The 16,761-nt window shown below is 43.8% G+C and overlaps 1 protein-coding gene across 2 annotated transcripts in view; it reads right to left on the bottom strand.

Annotated features, from left to right (window-relative positions):
• The window catches only part of ANKRD6 (ankyrin repeat domain 6), a 228,329-nt gene that overhangs the window by 210,575 nt on the left and 993 nt on the right, over window positions 1-16,761 (bottom strand). The gene's annotated exons all lie outside the window — the stretch shown is intronic.

Raw genomic sequence — 16,761 nt, 5'->3', positions numbered from 1 at the left:
TCATTCTTAGTACAACATCCTTTTCATGGTATCTTAGCCTATGCTTCATGGGCAAAAGCCTCCAGTTCAGTCACATTCTTTGGCTTGCACGCTGCAACTGGTTTCTTTAAGTCCCACCAGAGGTTCTCAATCGGATTTAAAGAGAGTCTGAAGCGAGAATAAATCTCGGTTCAGACCTCATAGATAGCAGGGGCATGTGTGTCCCTGCTAAAACGCCGCTATCCCGCGGCTTAACGGGGGTCCCTTCACCCCCAAATCCCCTCGGTGCAGCGGGGGAGCGCTTCCTGGTTGGGGCAGGGCTAACCGCCGCAGCCCTGCCCCACGCGCGTCTGTCAGCGCGTATCTCCGCCTCTCCCCCGCCCCTCTCAGTCTTCCTTCACTGAGAGGGGCTGGGGAGAGGCAGCGATGCGCGTCTGATAGACGGCGCTGAGAGGGCTGCAGCCGTTAGCCCTGCCTCCAGGAAGGGAATTTTACGACCAAGTTTGCGACCAACTTTTGCGGGGGTGGGTTTGGGGGTGAAGGGACCCCCGTTAAGCCGCGGGATAGCGGCGGTTTAGCAGGGGCACACATGCCCCTGCTAACTATGAGCTCTGAAGCGAGATTTATTCTCGCTTCAGAGTCTCTAAGTCTGGTGACTGCGATGGCCACTCCAAAATGTTCCAGCCTTTAATCTGCAACCATGCTCTAGTGGACTTGGAGGTATGCTTGGGATCATTGTCCTGTTGAAAGTTCCAACGTCTCCCAAGCCTCTGGTTTGTGATGGACTGCATCACACTTTCATACAATATCTCCTGGTACTGAAGAGAATTCATGGTACCCTGCACACGCTGAAGCTTCCCTGTACCTGCAGATAGCGTTGATCCATTGGCCCAAAAAGTTCTAATTTTGTTTCATCAGTCCACAGAACACTACCACAAAAGTTTGGGGATAGTGTTCTGCGGACTGATGAAAAAAAAAATTAGAACTGTTTGGGCACCTGGATCAACGCTATGTTTGGAGGAGTAAGAATAAGGCCTATGAAGAAAAGAACACCTTGCCTACTGTGAAGCATGGCGGTCGGGTCAATCATGCTTTGAGGCTGTTTTGCTTTTGCAGGTACAGGGAAGCTTCAGCGTGTGCAACGTACCATGAATTCTCTTTAGTACCAGGAGATATTGGATGAAAATGTGATGCAGTCCATCACAAACCTGATGCTTGGGAGACGTTGGACCTTTCAACAGGACAATGATCCCAAGCATACCTCCAAGTCCACTAGAGCATGGTTGCAGATTAAAGGCTGGAACATTTTGGAGTGGCCATCGCAGTCACTAGACAAATCTGATTGAGAACCTCTGGTGGGACTTAAAGAAACCAGTTGCCTAAGAATGTGACTGAACTGGAGGCTTTTGCCCATGAAGAATGGGCTAAGATACCTGTAGATCACTGTAAGACACTTGTGTCAAGCTATGCTTCACGTTTAAAAGCTGTTATAACTGGAAAAGGATGTTGTACTAAGTACTAAGAATGAATGTCACTTGAGGGTTGAATAAAACTGATAATGATGTGAGCACAGAAAAGACATCTGTGGTTATTTCATTATAAATGTTATATTATATTTGTCTGACTTACAAGTGCCTCTTTGATTAAGGCCTCTTTCACACCAAGACGTTGCGTTTTAGGGGACGTTAAGGTCGCATAACGTGCCCCTAACGCAACGCATGGTGGTGTTGAAGTTGGACGTCAAAGCAGCCTTAATTGTAAACAAGATGACTGAAATGATCAAAATCAATGTCAAACTGGCCAAAACACTCAATTTCAGTGGAGGTTGAATAATTTTGAACACAACTGTAGCACCAACATTTTCTGCAGCCCTTCATGGAGTTTACAGTCTTGTCACGGTCGCTCGGAGGTACTCAATATTCAATCTCTACCGTAGTCATATGTCTATTGTAATCTAGGGTAAATTTAGGGGGAATCTAGTTAATGCATCTGTATGGTTTGGGAATGTGGGAGGAAACCGGGGTACCTGGAGGAAACCCACACAGGCATGGGAAGAATATATAAACTCAGCGCACACAGTGGCCTGGCTGGGATTTGAGTCATGTACCCAGCGCTGCAAGGCAAGAGTGCTATCCACTATGCCACCATGCTGCCCAACCTAGAAAAAGCTTGCTGCTAATCAAGATAGGGATTAGATGCAAAAAAAATAAATACATCTTACATTCAAATTTCTTATAAATTATACGCAGCTTGAAATTGGACCAAACAGAATAACTTCCTGTCAGTTTTTATTGGTTCACGTTCAAACAGCATAGCATTTACATAATAAATAATAAAAGGAGAAATGATTTGCATCTCATTGATCCTCCCTAGTTGCCAAGCTCTAGCTATACATGTCCACATTTACAGAAACCGATCTTTCAGTTGCTCAGCCTGCAGAAGCCAGTGCAGAACTTATGCAAGAGCTGGAAAAGAAAATATGGCACTTTTCAACAGAGCATTCAGGGGTTTTCATCTGAAAGGAAGTTTATTTGGATGTTTTTAAAGGGAACAGACAACTAAAATTCAAATCTGGACCTACCAGGGGCTTCCTCCAGCCCCCCATAGCCCGCAAGGTCTCCCGGCATCTTCTGGGTCCTTGCCGCGGTCAAGGTAATCCGGCAACTTTGGCTGAAGTCGCACGTGTGCGCACCCTGCACGTCATTACGCTAGTCGCTGTAAGAGTCCTGCGCATGTGCAGTTCAGTCACTGGACTCTTACAGCAAATGGTGGTGATGCTAACACTAGAAACAGCTCAGAAAGTTATTAAAGACAGGAGATAAGCTTAGTGAATTGAGACCATTGTAGTGTATGTTGCACTCTAAGTGGTGCAAACTTATAGGACCATTGTGGTGCGATTGCATAAGAAACATAACATACTTTTTGCTGTATGGAAGGAGCCTTAGTGGGAACTCATTCTCACAACACTGGGAAACAGAGACAAAGGGCTTGCCAGCACTCGATTTTGAAGATGAAAAATAAGGTTCTTCACCTTATAAAATGTACAATATGTTCTATATGGGAAGGTTTTAAAGTGTAAAATAGAGGTTTGCACTGCATAGAGTATAGAGTATTCTTATTGCACACTATAGATGATGTTCTTATTTAAAAAAACAAAAAAACAAAAACAGCCTGTGCCAAGAACCTTGTATTTATTATGTTCATTATGTTATTTTAGCTCAGCTAAATGTTTATGAGAGCCCAGCTATCATCAGATTGCACATGCAGCCTAATGATGAGTAAATGGGAACCGTGAACTGTGGAAAACAGTCAGAATGCAGGCAGTCCTGAGCACCAGCAACAATCATGATTTATAAATACGAACAGTGTAGGGAGCAGGTAATACCTTCGTATAAGAACTTTGTACATTGTTTTACAGGCCCGTGAAACCTTATTGCTTAAAGTGGCCCCATAGTGACCAGGGTAAGGAAGCTTTTTTTTTTTTTTTTAATAAAAAAATGCATATTACCTGGTTGTCCTCCGCCTCTGATACCCAGGACAAGTATGAATACAAGGTGCTCTGACTGAAATCTGACCACATGCTTGTTTCAGGTATGTGATTCGGGTACTGCTCACTCTGGGCACTCAAATACACTAGCTTTTCAGTTGAGATAGCGCCAAATGGCTGCCATAGCCAAGTTCACTCTAGTGCAGGCTTTCTCAACCAGGGTTCCCTGGAACCCCAGGGTTCCTCGAGTACTCTGCAAGGGTTCCTTGGCATTTTCCCCCATCGTGGGGGGAAGTATAATAGAGCTCACTATAATAGATGGTACTGTAACAAGAAGCACTAAATTGGGGGGTCAGGAGACAGTATAATGAGTGGCAGTGTAATAGGGGGTAGTGAAATAAACAGCCACACAGATTTTTAAGACCATGCCTCCTGCAAAACAAATGCAGGGGTTCCTCGAGATCAAAAAGTTATTTTCAGGGTTCCTCCAGAGTAGAAAGGTTGAGAAAGGCTGCGTCTAGTGTGTATAGGAGACTTTGGAGCAGAAGGTTAGGATTACGGTATAAGGTTTGCCTGAGAGTTGGTTAGAGTAGAGGAGGAGGAGAGAGGATGGAGGAGGAGGAGAGAGGATGTGATCCAGCACCCAGAGCTCCGGAAATCCCTTTGGTGACGTCAGTGGGAGCCGTAGCGTGTGACTGCCTGAGGCCCTGCAGCGGTGCGCTGCGGTGCTGCGGTGGAGGCGGCAGCGTGTGACGAGCAGCAGGCATCAGGCAGCTAGCAGCCGGCGAAGAAGCTTGATGCGATCCCAGCACTACCCAGCACTATTCGGGTGATGTCCGCAGCCAGCTCTAGCTTTGCCGCTAAGTAGGAGGTAGCTGCCTAGCAACAAGCAACTAGCATAGCAGCAGCTGGAGCTGTGTGTTCTGAGCTTGAGGACCTGGCTCAAGGATCTGGAAGGCACGGAGGATGGTGATGTTGATGGAGGGCTGATGGCCTGAGGGCTGTAAGGGTACTGCACTGTAAGGGTACTGCACTGCACTGCACAGCAGAGAAAAGCTCAGAAGAGCACAAAGACAGGGGTACAGAGGTACAGTGACAGAGGTAAAGAGGTATAGAGCACTGTTGATGTATGTTGGTGTATCAGCTGCTACTGAGTCGGCTGCTGAAATATCTTATTTTAGGTAATATTAACTATCCCTACCTGAGGTTCTAATGTACTGCTGGATGTTAAGATGGTTGCACTGCTGCCCAATATAGTGCTACTGTGCTGCTGTGATGCTGTGCAATATCAGATGCTGCTGGGACTGCTGCTACTGCTGCTGAAATATCCTATGCAATATGCAATTTCCTGTTTGAGGCGCTGATGTACTGATGTACGGTTGGATGTCAAGTCTGCTGCTGTTGTGCAATATCAGATGCTGCTGGGACTGCTGCTGCTGCTGCTGTTGAATTATCGTATGCAATATACAGTACCCCGGTCTGAGGCTCTGATGTACTGATGTTCTGATGTACTGTTGGATATTAAGTTTGTTGTACTGCTGTCCAAGATAGTACTACTGTGCTGCCCTATGGTGCGTTATAGACTGTGCTAAAGTGCGTTAAACGAAGTCATATGCTATGAATGTCAAGGGCGATATAATGCTGCCTATTCTGAAGATGGAGTACCACTGCTGAAGTACCATTGCCACTGATGTTCTGTTGCTTGCTGAAGTCTGCTGTACCATATTTACTGTATCCATTACATGGTATAGGCTGTGCGGTATACTGTGCTAAATTGTTAAAGTAAGCTATACTGATCTCACGCACTGTCGTTTGAGGTTCCACTGTTAATCGAGATTCCTGCACGGGGCTATATCCACTGTGTTTTTCATACGTTATATGTTGCATCATACAGTGTGCTTAAGCGTCCCATTCTGAGTAATCATATATTTCAAGATTTATTCTGCGCATCACTAGGCAGGTAAAGTGCCAGTTTTCTAAATCTGCTGACGCCTTGCGGAAAGTGTACATTTGGATAAGGCTACTAAGATTGTCTGTTAATTAATTGGTATCACACGCCTTGGGCTACCAGTTACCCCGGATGAGTAATTATCATTTACAGATTCCTGTTTAAGGTTGTAATATTTAAAAAGCTGCGTGGCGGGTGCAGCTATAACTATTGAAGTTATTAAGGTTATTAGTCACCATTGCTGTCTACTTAGGGCTCTCAACCACTGGCAATCTATGGTTATGTATGGATAAACGAATATGGAGGATATGTCCATATAAGGAGCGTTACTGCTGAGCTGTTTTGGATATCTTTCCCAGAAGTTTAAATATCTTGCTGAATTGATCTGAGCTAACGGAGACACTCCTAACCTAGGTAGGTTACAGCTCGCTAGCTATATAGGCAGATGGCCTCAGCCACAAGACATCGAGGAAAATTAAACGTAAACGAAAAAAATAACGGCTTACCAACATATGGATTCCAAATAGGAGCCAACAAGTCTGAAGTAATACCGACTCCTTTGGCTACTGAGGAAAGTCATAATATAATAAGTACCCCCAGGAAACAGGAGCCGTCGATTTTAGCATCAAATGGGGCTGTTACTCCCTCGGACATATCAGTTCATATAAAACGAATATCGGAGATACATCAACAAACCAATACGAAAGAAATTAAGGGGAAGCTGAGCCCACAGACTCTGAGCCAGACACAAATGAATAAAATGATGGCAGCAGAGTCTGGAGAAGCCTTAGCAGAGAGGATGGAAGGAAGATTAGAAACTAAGATGATGCAACTGATGGAGGTTTTTGCCAAGAACTTACAACAGACAGTGGTTATTACGGTACAAGAAAGTATTAAAGAGGCGGTTGCCCTCGAAATTAAGCCAATTCGGGAAGAAATTCAAAATCTAACAAAGGAAATTCAGAGAATAGATAATAAAATGGATACAGCCAATGCTAAAATATTAAATCAAGAGATAGCACTGGAGAAATACAGAAAGCACGCCCAGGAAATTAACAGTAAGGTAGATGACCTAGAGAATCGCAGCAGACGCAGCAATATTAAAATAAGAGGTATTCCGGCCCAGATAAAATCTGAAGATCTCCAGTTAATAACTACAGAAATTTTTAAGCAAATATTAGGAGAGGATGCCCCACAAGAAATAATAATCGATAGAGTACACCGAGTAGGCAAGGTAAAAGGGGACGCGCGTGCCAGAAGCAGGGACGTCTTATGCAAATTGCACCTATTTACACTAAAAGAAAAAATCTTGAAAAAAGCGAGAATCATGAGCTCAATAAAATACCAAGAGAATGATATCGAATTATTTCAGGACCTCTCAATGAGGACAATTGAAAGAAGACGCCTCCTGAAACCAGTCCGGGAAGAAATTCAGAGGAAAGGAGGGACATATAGATGGGGTTTCCCCCTCAGCTTAATTGCTACAGTTAATAATAAATCCAAAATCTTGAGGGATGGGGAACCTCTGTCCCCCTTTCTGGAAGATCTGGGGTTATCCCATATACAGATTGCTGGTTGGGAGGAATCACTAGGCTAAAATTTTGATAGTTACCACAGGACGTGGGGGAGTGGGTTTCCGAGACTCTGGCTCTTCATTGGTAATCCCAAGTGAATTACTAAGAGGAGTATCTGGAAATAAGGGCCAACCAAAAAAAAAAAAAAAAAAATGTGTGAGTTGGGCCCTTCCAGATATGGATATACGACGGATGTATGTGGAATGAATGTGTTGTGTTTAAATGAAGGTTGTCAGCCGATGATTATTGCTCCACAGGTGGAAGTTATTATATCCACAGGCGGGGCTACCCAACCGTGGCCACAACTAATTTTAAAGAATTTTGTATTAATAAAATGAATAAAATTAAATTTGAATCTATTAATGTGAAAGGGGCTAATTCAGGGTGCAAAAGAGGAAGAAATATTGAAGAATTGGTTCGTAAAAAGGTAGACATAGGCTTTATCCAAGAAACTCATTTTAAAACTAATAAACTGCCCAAATTTTTTGATAAAAGATATAAAAAATGGGTGATCAATTCGAATAATCAGAAAAAGGCTAGGGGGGTGGCGATTGTTTTTAGTTCCAAATTGGCCGTTACTATTAATGAGGTGATTAAAGATGAAGAAGCAAGAGAATTAATAGTGGTAGGATGTATCAATGGTATAAAATTTACTTTGGCCAATTTATATGCACCGAATGTGAATCAAGTGGATTTTATAATAAACTTTCTGGAGAAGGTGAAGAATGTGGCAACAGGAACGATAATTATTGGAGGAGACTTTAATGTAGCTATTGATCCAAGCTATGATACATCAAGGGGAGGGAGCTGTATATCGGACAAAGAATTGGAGAGGTTGACAGATAGAATCAAAATATTAGAATTGGTAGACATATGGAGACTGCAGAACATACAGGTGAGAGATTATACATTTGTTTCTAATAGGCATGGGACCGCCTCCAGGATCGATCTTTTTTTAATACCCCAGAAGGACATTGGGAGAGTGGGGGGGACTGAAATTGGCCTTATAACATACTCCGTTCATGCTCCAGTCTGGCTGACTATGGAAGTGGGTCAAGAGCCCGCCACTGATAGAATATGGAGATTGGACTCGGCATTACTGGAGGATGAGGAGGTTAAAAATAAACTGTCGGTAGGTATAAAGGAGTTTCTGGCATATAATGTGTCACCAGAAATCTCTCCAATTACGCTATGGGACACCCTTAAATGTGCCATAAGAGGTACGTTGATTGCAATTAAGAGTACTAAGATCAAAGAAAAAAAACTTAAGACAGATAGTCTGATCACACAACTGGAAGATGCAAATAAAATATTGAAGGGCTGTCCCTCGACTGAAAATATAATAAAGGTTAACAATATTAAAAGAAAGCTTAATCAAGTCTTAGATAAAAGATGTGAACAAGATTACAAAAAAAAAAAGCTTATATTTAAAAAAAATATTAATAGATCGAGTAAGGCCATGGCAGAATATTTAAGGAAGGGGAATAAGAAAAATTTCATTGAAAAGATTCGGGATGACAGTGGGAACCTTTATACTAAGAGTGAAGAGATTGGTGCAATCTTCACCGACTATTATGAAAAATTATACAATCTAGAAAAGGACTCGACCGTAGAGCCGAATACTTTTCTTGAAAAGGCGGGATTACCAGTAATTAATGAGGATATGCGGTCGATGCTGGAGGCACCCATTGCTGAATCAGAATTTAAAGAAACAGTTTTAAATTTAAAAAAAGGGAAGAGTCCAGGCCCAGATGGGTATACAGCTGAATTTTACCAAACAGTCTGGGAGGATCTGGCCCCTATATTCTGCAGTTTAGTAAATTTTGAAGACTCCGAAGTCACCTTCTCCAGAGAATCAAATAAAGCTCTTATAACATTGATACCGAAAGAGGGGAAATCTACTGACAAATGCAGCCAATACAGACCAATTTCCCTAATCAACGTAGACGTTAAAATATACTCCAAAATATTGGCAACAAGATTGGAAATTATTATGGAACAGTTATTGGGTAAACAACAAATTGGTTTTAGAAAAAAAAGACTAATACAAGAAAATGTCTACGCGGCTGTCGGTTTTATGCACGAGTGTAAAAAGGGGAAAAAAGAGGGTATTTTGGTAACAGTGGATGCAGAGAAAGCCTTTGATCGAATATCAAGAGATTTTCTATTTAGTACTTTAGGAAAATTTGGGATAGAAAATTCCTTTATTTCCAGAATTAGAAAACTTTATCGAAATCAATACTCGTGCATAAGGCTGAATGGCCGGGTGGCAAAAGAATTTAAATTAAATAATGGAGTGAGACAGGGTTGCCCGCTGTCTCCTCTCCTTTTTAATCTTGGTCTGGAACCGGTGATTAATCTAATTCAAAAGGAGAAGCTTATAAAAGGTATACCTATGAAAGACTATGAGCTTAAGCTTCTCGCTTATGCAGATGATCTGCTGCTGACATTGCTAAATCCTTCAGTGTCCCTTCATAGGGCTTGGGAAATACTTGATGAATTTAGTACGTTTTCTAATTTTAGAATCAATAGGGGGAAAACGATGATTCTGAATATCGGATGTTCCGAAACAACAAAAGCTATATTACAGAAGGCTGACCATCTGGCTTGGTGTAAAAGATCAATTAAATATCTGGGAATTGAGCTGTGCAGTGACTATAGGGATTTGTACAACGTTAATTTTCCCAAGCTAATCACGGACTGTAAAGCTATACTGAGATCGGCAGATCGCCCGTGCTTTGGAGCATTAGCCAGGGTAGACATTATTAAGATGCTGGTTTTGCCCAAGATACTTTACGTTCTACAGTGTTTGCCAATTGCCCTTCCGAAAAGATGGTTTCAAGAATGGAGAAGTATTTTTCAAAATTTTATATGGGCAAATAAAAAACATAGGATAGCTTATGATTACTTGATGAGAGGGAAAAAGCGGGGGGGATTGGGGGCCCCAGATGTATTGGGTTATTATAAATGTGTCCATGTTACAAGAATAGTACAATGGTGCTGCCCAACTGCCCGCGAAAGAATCTGGATAAAGGTAGAACAGGAAGAGCTAAATATAGAAATGGTAAATACATGGATCTTAGATAATATAAAAGCATTATTGGATAAAACATCTCATCCTATTATTAAACCAACTCTTAGAACATTATATGAAATGTTAAAAACATGGACTTTTGACTTTGGAGTTTCCCAATTAGTCACACTTAGACAAAATAAGGATTTCCCGCCTGCATTAGATAAGGACTGGTTTAGAGTCAATAATGTCAGCCCTGACATTAGACTTTTAGATATCCAAGGCAACAAGGATTTAAAAATAATGGGGGTATCTGGTACCAATTGGGAGATAACACCTTGGGCTAAATTGCAAATAAGCAACTTTATTAAAAAGTTAGAAAAAAAAAGGGGTATTAGTAAGCAGTTAAATATAATTGAACGATGGATCGCCATGAATGAGAAACCAAAAAAGCTTCTATCTAAATGCTATAAATATATGCAGGATAACATCTGTGGTAGATTTTCCAAGTGGCGAGAAAGATGGGAGGAAGATCTGAAAATCCCTTTAGAGGAGCATAGGTGGAATCAGGTGACCCATATAATCTGGAAATACCCTTTTAGAAAACTGCAATGGACCCAATACAAAACCGTGGCCAGATGGTATTTTACACCAGCCAAGATGGTAAGGTTTTCAGGGAACCAAAAGAATCAATGTTGGCGGTGTGATCAGGGGGGGGCCGATGAGATACATATGTGGTGGAGCTGTCCAGTGGTAAGAGGACTATGGGGAGAACTAGAGGTTCTTTTGGGGTAAACATTTGGGAAAATGTATCCAGATTAATCAAATGGAGGCAATTTTTGGCATTGTTGACTCTGAAAGTAATATGCTAGTAAAAGAACTGAGAGAAATTGGTTCATTAGTTGCCGGTAATATCATAGCTAAGAAATGGAAAAGTAGAGACCCTATTAAAATATCGGAGTGGCTGGCGGGTATGTTTGATTTTTGGGAGGAGGCGTCCGCTGCAGACGGAGAAATACACAATATGGAAATGCTTGATGAGAACTGGTTGGGGAAACTTAAAAAGGGGTGGATGGAATTAGTGGTTGGGGCAGATTGTTAGATATAATAAACATTGAAAGGGTGGTGGATTTCATGGTGGGCAGTATGGAGGTACATTTGGGTTACGATCAGCATGACGGAGGCTGTTGTTTGGGCCCCGTCTCCGCGGTGCGTTATTTCTGTACGTTTCGGTCGCGGCTCTGTTTTACGGTCCGGCCGGGTCCGGTGTGTCCGGTCGGGTCTCGGTTCGGCCCGCCTCACCATGGTTTTCGGTGGTGGGTCGGGCGGGATCGGGTCCGGGTTGGGTATGTCGGATCTGGGTGGGTCATGGATAGGGGTGGGGCCGGGTTACGCCGGGGCCGGATCGTGCAGATTGAGTTTTTGCCGGGATTAGTACCCATACAGAATATAAGTAATACTGGCTGACGAGGAGTTTGGTGAATGATGTGAAGTTTGGGTGTCAGGGGGGAATGATTTGATCAGTATTGTTTGAATGTGGGTATATGAGTGTGTATTTATGGGTATATGAAGGTACAGATGGGTTTGTATGTGTACTAGGATGTATGGGGGGGGGGATACGGGTCGGTTTGTATAAGTGGGTTGGGTTGAATAAGAATATCTGTGTTTTGGTTTGTATATATTTTGTAACTTTAATATGCATTTACTATATTTAGACAAAATAAAAGAAAGTATATAAAGAATGTCGAACTATGATGCAAACTGATTTACCAGACAAAGAGGTTTACGATGAAGCCTAGTTGCTGAGTCTGGTAGCATAGATACAGAGCTGAGTTCGAAAAAAAAAGGAGTAGAGTATTCCTTTGTGGCAATGTCACATGTCCACTTCTAAATTAGTCTATATTCGAGACTTAAAACTTGTTTAAAGAGGAACTCCAGTGAAAATAATGTAATAAAAAAAGTGCTTCATTTTTACAATAATTATGTATAAATGATTTAGTCAGTGTTTGCTCATTGTAAAATCTTTCCTCTCCCCGATTTACATTCTGACATTTATTACATGGTGACATTTTTACTGTGGGCAGGTTATGTAGCTGCTGCTAGCTGTTTTGGCTGTTAGAGACAGCTGTAAACAGCTAATTCCTGTCTGTGAGCCTTGTTACATTGTAACAAACTGCCAAAAGTACCGCGGTCCCAGAGCTTCTTGTGGGAGGGGTTTCAGCACAAAATTAGTCATACAGCGCTCCCTGATGGTCTGTTTGTGAAAAGCAATATATTTCTCATGTGAAAGGGAGTATTAGCTACTGATTGGGATAAATTCTTGGTTGGAGTTTCTCTTTAAAGGGAAGGTTCAGGGAGGGTGGGTAAAAAATAAAAATCAATTTCCACTTACCTGGGGCTTCCTCCAGCCCGTGGCAGGCAGGAGGTGCCCTCGCCGCCGCTCCGCCGGCTCCCGGTGGTCTCCGGTGGCCAACCCGACCTGGCCAGGCCGGCTGCCAGGTCGGGCTCTTCTGCGCTCCAAGGCCCGGAACTTCTGCGTCCCACGCCGGCGCGCTGACGTCATCGGACGTCCTCCGGGCTCTACTGCGCATGCGCAGTAGTTCTGCGTCCGACCAGACAGTGTCCTCTCTCACTAGGCTGTTTGTAATACATGATCATCTGTCACCTTCTCGCAGCCGCAGTCACAGCAAGTGCATTTATCAGACCAATAGGAATCCTCCCTGTCCAGATTCACTGAAAATTTGTATGTGATGGACGCTCCTCCACAATTGTAATGGACTCTGTCCCACATAGCAGGAATTAGACATGTCGGGCCTTAGTAGAATTAGAATGAGATCAGAGAGAAATACAAAGAGAAAAGCCTATAGAATAATCATGCCCTGTGGTGCAGCTGCATGGGCCCTAGTGGGCATGGTACACCTGTGTGGCTGCACGGCCTGCACGGGACAGTGATATTGATTATTATCTGTGTAACCAGAGGCGTCCCAGCCACCAGGCAAGGACAAACGGTGGCCTGGAGCGCTGGGTGGGGGAGGGGCGCCGTCGCGGAGGGGGTGGAAATGCCCACCTTCCCCCGCCAGACTGTGCAATCCCTGTGGTGAATAGACGCCGCGCCAGTTCATCCCCGCAGCCCACTGCTCCAGCCTGCATAGTATTCCGGCAGGCAGAGCAGGGCTACGAGAAGATGGCGCCTGAAGCCCTGTACTGGAGACCATTTGTGTCTCCAGTACAGGGCTTCGGGCGCCATCTTCCTGTAGCCCTGCTCTGCCTGTCAGCATGGGACTTTCGAAGGCTGGCTGCGCTGCTGCAGGAAGATTGTCGGGGGAGTAGCGCCCAGGGAGAGGAGTCTTCTGCAGGTGAGTAAATGCTTTTCTTTTTACAGGTAATTATACATTTTTAGTGAAACGCTGCCCGCATTAGGATAATTTCCTGGTGACCGCTGGCCACATTATGATTATTTCCTGGTGAACGCTGGCCACATTACGATTATTTTATGGTGAACACTGGCCACATCACAATTATTTTATGGTGAATCATTTCTGCATTATGGTTATTTTCCAGTGAAAGATTGCCGCATTATGATTATTTTAAGTGAATCATTGCTGCGTTATTTTCTGGTGAAAGATTGCCGCATTACTTTTATCTTATGGTGAAACATTGCTGCGTTGCGATTATTTTCATCAGGGGGCACCACACCCGGGGGGGGCGCCACAGGTTTTCTCGCCTGGAGTGACAAAATGGCTAGAGACGCCCCTGTGTGTATCATTTTAACTGATATGGAAGATTTCTGATATGGAAGATTTCTCTTTTTATACAAGTAGAAGGGAGTTAAGTGTACCTGAGCCACAGCTTGGGGACAAAAAGCACATACTTATCTAATAAGAGTAAAGCCTCTGGACCCTAATGAGGCTCCCCTCGCTGTCTTCTGGTCCCCCGTTGTCGAGTGCGGACCCTCCAAAGATTACTCACAAGGGTTTGTCTGTAATCTGATCTGGGCCGCTTTCCTCTTCTAGCACAAGCACAGCCGCGCCCTCACACTTAAGGTGGACACTAACGGTAAAAGTTCTAGCAAAAAATCGTTCGAGCGATCAAAAATTCTGATCGGAAGAAAAATCATTCACTACAACATCAACGAACCAATCTTTGCTTCCGATTTATCACAACCAACAAGAAAATCCAGATTTTGGTTTGACGGAAATCCAATTGGACGACTATTCTTATAATCGTTCATAATCGATTGTGCCTATCAACTGAGAATGTTTAAAACCAATCCGATCAGAATTTCTGATCGCGCGAACACATTTTTTGCTAGAAATTGGACAGTTAGACCCGGTGCACACCAAAAACCGCTAGCAGATCCGCAAAATGCTAGCAGATTTTGAAACGCTTTTTCTTATTTTTCTGTAGCGTTTCACCTAGCATTTTGCGGTTTTGTGAAGAGTTTTTGGTGTAGTAGATTTCAGATATTGTTACAGTAAAGCTGTTACTGAACAGCTCCTGTAACAAAAACGCCTGCAAAACCGCTCTGAACTGCCGTTTTTCAGAGCGGTTTGCGGTTTTCCTATACTTTACATTGAAGGCAGAAACGCCTCCGCAATCCAAAATCTGCAGCAGCCCGGGAGTATGCGTTTCTGCAAAACGCCTCCCGCTCTGGTGTGCACCAGCCCATTGAAATACATTACCCAAGCGTATCCGCAGCCACAAGCGGATCGCAAAATGCAGCCGAACCGCTCTGGTGTGCACTAGGCCTGTGTGGCCACCTTAAGCCAGAGCTTGAGCAGCTCTGTGTTACTGGGCAGGCATGGCTGCGCTCATGCTAGAAGAGGAACACTGTCCTGATCAGCTGAGCGGCAATTGGACGCCAGAGTACAGTGAGGGAAGCATCATTAGGATCCAGAGGCTTCCTTCTCCCTAGGCAAGTATGTGTTTTTGAACCAAAGCTTCAGCTCAGGTTTGCTTTTAAGTGTCTTTTTCAGTGGAGTTATAAATAATACTTTCCCCAAGACTCCCGTCCCGCTCCTGATATTTATACATCCATCCACAAACCTTCCCATTGTAATGACACTGAATTTCAAGTCTTCAACTTCAGGGTCATATGATTTAAAGTGGACCTGAACTCTTGCACTGGACAGAAGGAAAACAGAGAAATGCACCCTGTATGTACTTAGAGAGTTTAGCCTGTGTAATCCCACTCATCTGTGACTAAACACAAGTTGTAATTTGATCCCTTAGCTGGGTCAGATGACTTTGCAGAGGGCTCATTGGTAAACACAGGATGTTAACAATAACTCAGTTTCCATGAAAGCAGGAAGTAGATAAACTGCATAATTATTGCAGGATTTGTATCAGCTGTAACAAAGATATGTTTTTCTTGAAAGGTTATTATACTGTTGCTTATCTTTTAGAGCGGAGATGAAGTTCTGATTTTAGGTTCGCTTTAACATTCAAAAGTCCTTGGAACTGAAGCACTTCCAAGTGCTGACTCACCCATCATCCTAAAACTCCCATGTAATTACCACAATTGCATGCCCCCCCCCCCCCCAATACCATCAAAGCACCCACCCCCCTTCCAGATAAAATTAATGCAGCCACTTCCCTCCCCCACAGCTGGCTGGATATATTGAGGGAGACCAGTCGCTTCACATTTCTGGGGTCCAAATAGGTATATATACAGAGTGTGTGTGTGTGTGTGTATATGAGTGGGCAAGCTTTATATTTATTGAGGGGTTAGAAAGGGGTCATTTTTTTACCCCATGGCCTCCTCCCCATCCACTAGATTCAAAATTCCTGATCTCTCTCCAGGGTGGGGCATGCAGCTTACCACCTCATCCAATCAAGAAGCAGGAGGGGGAGTGGCCAGCCTGCCAATCAACCCTCTTTCCCTGTGGAGAATGGAAGGCATGGTTTGGTTGGTAGCAGGGTGCAATTAAAACCGCAGCCTCTCCAGAAGTGTGCTGCAGAGAGCCTCTTATCGTTTTTGGTGAAGGAGTAATGGAATTCTGACATCAGTTTATGCATTATCTTATTAGGGTCCCTTTTCCTCAGATGACGGAACTGCATACTTGTCGGGCAGTTCAGCCTCCTGGCTGCAGGTCACGAGTGCCACACAGCTGCAATTTCACACAGCAGAATGGCAGCATTTTGCAACACCATGTGTGTCATCATTTGACATGCCGTGGTGCTACCCGGCAGCAAAAAACGCAACTTTACACGTCTGATCACCAGGGCTGTGGAGTCTGAGCAATTTTGGGTACCTGGAGTCAGAGATTTCATAAACTGAGGAGTCGGAAATTGGGTGATTTTTGTACCAACTCCACAGCCCTGCTGAACACGATGTGATTTTACAAGTCTTTGCCAAGCACTAACAAGCACCTGGCCGATGCATGGGAGCAGCTGACAGGTGGTGAATTTGGCTCCGGGCTCTGTCTTCATACATGTGCCACATGTGGATGCTGGTGTGACGTGGGTGTGTGTCACGCACCCACGTATATGCTAACCACGTGGGGTGCGTGTATGTGGACAGAGCCATCGGGGGGACATGGTCAGGTAAAGTACACTGCACCAGGCAGGCACATTTTACGTTAGGGGCTGGTACTAGGAGCGTCAGGCTTGGCGAGGTGGCAAATAAGGAATTACAAGGAGTATTCCCATGAGATTTCATGCTGAAATTGATTGGGAATTGGCCTTCAGTGTATGGGCAGGCAGCAGAGCTCTCTCCGATCAGAGAGAGAGATCTGTTTCTTGGTCAATCTGCCCATAC

This window comes from Hyperolius riggenbachi, chromosome 4 (assembly GCF_040937935.1).
Source record: "Hyperolius riggenbachi isolate aHypRig1 chromosome 4, aHypRig1.pri, whole genome shotgun sequence".
Classification (NCBI taxonomy): Eukaryota; Metazoa; Chordata; class Amphibia; order Anura; family Hyperoliidae; genus Hyperolius; species Hyperolius riggenbachi.
This window is presented reverse-complemented; position numbering and strand designations above follow the sequence as displayed.